The 5,000-nt window shown below is 52.2% G+C and overlaps 1 non-coding gene across 1 annotated transcript in view; it reads right to left on the bottom strand.

The window, feature by feature from the left end:
- LOC126314367 (small subunit ribosomal RNA) overlaps positions 1-1,152 on the bottom strand; it is a 1,893-nt gene extending 741 nt beyond the window's left edge. Inside the window, exon 1 of the ribosomal RNA XR_007555809.1 lies at positions 1-1,152. This exon is cut by the window's left edge and continues 741 nt beyond it. This is a non-coding gene — a ribosomal RNA (small subunit ribosomal RNA).
- Positions 1,153-5,000: the final 3,848 nt, after the last annotated feature.

Here is a 5,000-nt window from a genome sequence, read left to right as displayed (position 1 = left end):
CCGAGTCATCGGAGGAACTGCGGCGGATCGCTGGCTGGCATCGTTTATGGTTAGAACTAGGGCGGTATCTGATCGCCTTCGAACCTCTAACTTTCGTTCTTGATTAATGAAAACATACTTGGCAAATGCTTTCGCTTCTGTTCGTCTTGCGACGATCCAAGAATTTCACCTCTAACGTCGCAATACGAATGCCCCCGCCTGTCCCTATTAATCATTACCTCGGGTTCCGAAAACCAACAAAATAGAACCGAGGTCCTATTCCATTATTCCATGCACACAGTATTCAGGCGGGTTTGCCTGCTTTAAGCACTCTAATTTGTTCAAAGTAAACGTGCCGGCCCACCGAGACACTCAACAAAGAGCACCCTGGTAGGATTTAAACGGGGTCCGCCTCGGGACGCGAAAGCACCCCTTCGGCTCGCCCCACCGGCAGGACGTCCCACGATACATGCCAGTTAAACACCGACGGGCGGTGAACCAACAGCGTGGGACACAAATCCAACTACGAGCTTTTTAACCGCAACAACTTTAATATACGCTATTGGAGCTGGAATTACCGCGGCTGCTGGCACCAGACTTGCCCTCCAATAGATACTCGTTAAAGGATTTAAAGTGTACTCATTCCGATTACGGGGCCTCGGATGAGTCCCGTATCGTTATTTTTCGTCACTACCTCCCCGTGCCGGGAGTGGGTAATTTGCGCGCCTGCTGCCTTCCTTGGATGTGGTAGCCGTTTCTCAGGCTCCCTCTCCGGAATCGAACCCTGATTCCCCGTTACCCGTTACAACCATGGTAGGCGCAGAACCTACCATCGACAGTTGATAAGGCAGACATTTGAAAGATGCGTCGCCGGTACGAGGACCGTGCGATCAGCCCAAAGTTATTCAGAGTCACCAAGGCAAACGGACCAGACAAGCCAATCCGATTGGTTTTGATCTAATAAAAGCGTCCCTTCCATCTCTGGTCGGGACTCTGTTTGCATGTATTAGCTCTAGAATTACCACAGTTATCCAAGTAACGTGGGTACGATCTAAGGAACCATAACTGATTTAATGAGCCATTCGCGGTTTCACCTTAATGCGGCTTGTACTGAGACATGCATGGCTTAATCTTTGAGACAAGCATATGACTACTGGCAGGATCAACCAGGGAGCTGCGTCAACTAGAGCTGAGCAGCCGGCCGCCCGGGAGTGTGTCCCGGGGGCCCGCGCGAACACGCAAGCGTCCGCTCAATTATTCTGCAAACAGGAGGAGGCCGAGCTCCCCTGCACGATACACCTCGAAACCCTCTCAGGTCCCGGCGGCGCGCAGCGCCGTCCTAGGTACTTGGTCGGTTTCGAGAGAGGCGCAATCGCCCGGAGTTAGGCGAGTAGACGGTTTTAGTGCGAACACCCTTGCTCCCAACTGAGCTTGCCGCTGCCGACAGAGGCCCGGGAGCGTGCTGTCGTGGCATTGCCGGCGGGAGACAACACGCGCCACCTATGGTGACCGGCAGCTCCAACGCCAGCGCCACACAAGGGCAAAGCCCCACTTGGGTGCAGAAGCGAACTCTCCCAGCACAGCGCACGCGCCAACACGTCCGCACAACTGCGATACAAACCACCTGCGAGAACCGCTGGGGCGACCGAGCAGCAGACGGCGTCGCGGCGCCGAGTGCCAGGCGGCGGCGCATCCTCAACGCACACAGTCCTCAATCAGACCAGCACACTGCAGATGTCCACCGCGCTTCGCACCGGGCTCGGCTGAACCAACTTTGGCCGCCAGGCGCCGCGTGCAGGGTGCGCCGCAGCGTAGCTGCGCCGCCTGCCGAGCCCGTCGGCTGGCGCTCCTGCCACTCGGCGCCCCCCACCAGCCGCCTGTTGCGCGTGCGCCCACGCAGCGCGCGGCCAACACGCCGGGCGGCCCCCCTTCACCGGCCGGGAACAGTCCCACCAAGCCACCGCCGCGTATCGCTTCATACCCACATGGGCCTAGTCACGTGTGTGGATGTGGCGGGTACCGCTGAAACAACCGGTTAATAGCTGTACCGATCGTCGCCATCACAGATTCACCTCCAGCGTGAACAACCGCTCAACAACGGATTTCCAGTTCATTTGCGTATCTTGGGCAGTAAACGTAGATGTCCACCTACATTTGCGAATTCAACAATTCTTGCATGCCAGGATGTCATGTGTCACGACACGCTACATCAGACCACATACACACTGCGACATGTGCAGAAGAGAACACGTGGAAGGTGGCCCGCGCACGTATGCGATGTCCCTTCCGCGATCCACTGTCAACCGGCATCTGCGGCATGTCCCAGATATGGAACGCGGTCCACCAGGGTAGCACTTTGTGTGAGGCAATACGACAAAGTCGGAATACACGCGTCACTACATCACACGGCTCACGCTGACCTGACCTGACTCACCGCACCACCACCCCCAGCGACCCAGGGTGACATACAATGCGTTCGTACGTTCCTCCCACACGCCTCTACGGCGTACCACAGTGCAACCTAGCTGTTATTGGGAGACGAGACAAGTAGCATCGAGCACAACATATGGAAATTGAGATTCGACACCGTTGGGCACAGCCAGCGTACGGTCACACGTATCACACTACTTCACTCTGTACGTAACTACCGATGATCGGTACAGCGTGTGGGTTACGCGTACGACATCAGCGGACAATGGACACAGACCATACCACGACGTACACTGAGGGCGTCGACATCTGAACGCAACTGAACAGCTGCGAGGCTCATTTAACACTCAAACGCCAGACCGACCAGCTTGAGAGGACGGAGACACAAAGAGAGGGGCAGAGGGGGGGGGGGGGCGATATAGTCCTATTGCAGTACAATTGACAGTGGATAGCGGGAATATGTGGAAAGTAAGCAACACTCGCAAGACATCTACATGAGGATAACAACGACACCAGAGATTCCGAGCAGTGAACTATGTTAGGCAAAGGGACAACGTGGGTTAGGTTAAGGGACAACGTGGGTTAGGTTAAGGGACAACGTGGGTTAGGTTAAGGGACAACGTGGGTTAGGTTAAGGGACAACGTGGGTTAGGTTAAGGGACAACGTGGGTTAGGTTAAGGGACAACGTGGGTTAGGTTAAGGGACAACGTGGGTTAGGTTAAGGGACAACGTGGGTTAGGTTAAGGGACAACGTGGGTTAGGTTAAGGGACAACGTGGGTTAGGTTAAGGGACAACGTGGGTTAGGTTAAGGGACAACGTGGGTTAGGTTAAGGGACAACGTGGGTTAGGTTAAGGGACAACGTGGGTTAGGTTAAGGGACAACGTGGGTTAGGTTAAGGGACAACGTGGGTTAGGTTAAGGGACAAATTGAGTTAGGTTAAGGGACAAATTGAGTTAGGTTAAGGGACAAATTGAGTTAGGTTAAGGGACAAATTGAGTTAGGTTAAGGGACAAATTGAGTTAGGTTAAGGGACAAATTGAGTTAGGTTAAGGGACAAATTGAGTTAGGTTAAGGGACAACGTGGGTTAGGTTAAGGGACAAATTGAGTTAGGTTAAGGGACAAATTGAGTTAGGTTAAGGGACAAATTGAGTTAGGTTAAGGGACAAATTGAGTTAGGTTAAGGGACAAATTGAGTTAGGTTAAGGGACAAATTGAGTTAGGTTAAGGGACAAATTGAGTTAGGTTAAGGGACAAATTGAGTTAGGTTAAGGGACAAATTGAGTTAGGTTAAGGGACAAATTGAGTTAGGTTAAGGGACAAATTGAGTTAGGTTAAGGGACAAATTGAGTTAGGTTAAGGGACAAATTGAGTTAGGTTAAGGGACAAATTGAGTTAGGTTAAGGGACAAATTGAGTTAGGTTAAGGGATAATCTGGTACAACCACAGTTAGGTTAAGCGATAATCTGGTACAGCCACAGTTAGGTTAAGCGATAATCTGGTACAGCCACAGTTAGGTTAAGCGATAATCTGGTACAGCCACAGTTAGGTTAAGCGATAATCTGGTACAGCCACAGTTAGGTTAAGCGATAATCTGGTACAGCCACAGTTAGGTTAAGCGATAATCTGGTACAGCCACAGTTAGGTTAAGCGATAATCTGGTAAAACCACAGTTAGGTTAAGCGATAATCTGGTAAAACCACAGTTAGGTTAAGCGATAAAGTTGGTTAAATTTGGTATTGTGTGGGAAGGGGGCAGAGAGGGGGGGGGTGGATAGTGGTGGCAGTACGCGGATGCCTGAGTCACCGTCAGATACGTCACGTCGGTTCGATGCTTGTAGCAAGAGGCTGGCGGGTCTGTGTCTCTCACTTCTGCAATTTTTCATGTGGTATAACACGAGGGCGGGTGGTGATATTTGGTGCCCCTCTGTGTAGGATGTGTGTTGGTGGTGTTGGTTTATCTGAGCAATGGTAGTTGTCGGAGGAGTGTGGTATTGTGCTTTTATAGGTGGACCTACTGGTCTGGTTATCATAGTGTCGACGGTGCAATGTGGCAGAGAGGGTGCACTCGACATTGTCGCATTCCAGATGTTTACGTATTGTGTGTCTCCGTTGCAGGCCGAGAGTAGTGCATGTTCGAGTGTCTGGCTGACGTGCGATTCACGTTGTGTGCCCAGTCTTACAGCACGTATAGGGACATTCGCATAAATCATCTATATGTGGCCTTGCATCATTTACTAAGCAGTGCCGTGAGACGACCGAACTATTAGGAAAGTACTGATGTACCGCATAATGTTTACCTTCCACCACACGGCGAGTATCGACTGTGCCCAGCGTTGCCACCGCAGGCAGCGGTCACCGTCACCATTGTGCGGCGGAACGGAACATCTATATCCTCAGAGGAGCACTCTTTGCCGCCGGGCGTCAGGTCTCGCGGCCTGCCGGCCAGCGCCCATGACGAACTTACTGCATGTATAGGGACAGCGGGAATTTGGCATACTTGATATAACTCTTCATGAGACGCAAGATATAGGGGTGGATTGCAACTTACGACTGCGAGAAAAGTCCGCCGTTCATCCGCCGGAGTTGCG

The sequence above is a fragment of the Schistocerca gregaria genome, unplaced genomic scaffold, assembly GCF_023897955.1.
Source record: "Schistocerca gregaria isolate iqSchGreg1 unplaced genomic scaffold, iqSchGreg1.2 ptg000558l, whole genome shotgun sequence".
NCBI classification, from domain to species: domain Eukaryota; kingdom Metazoa; phylum Arthropoda; class Insecta; order Orthoptera; family Acrididae; genus Schistocerca; species Schistocerca gregaria.
The sequence above is the reverse complement of the archived record's forward strand: the minus strand, read 5'-3'. Positions and strand labels throughout refer to the sequence as shown.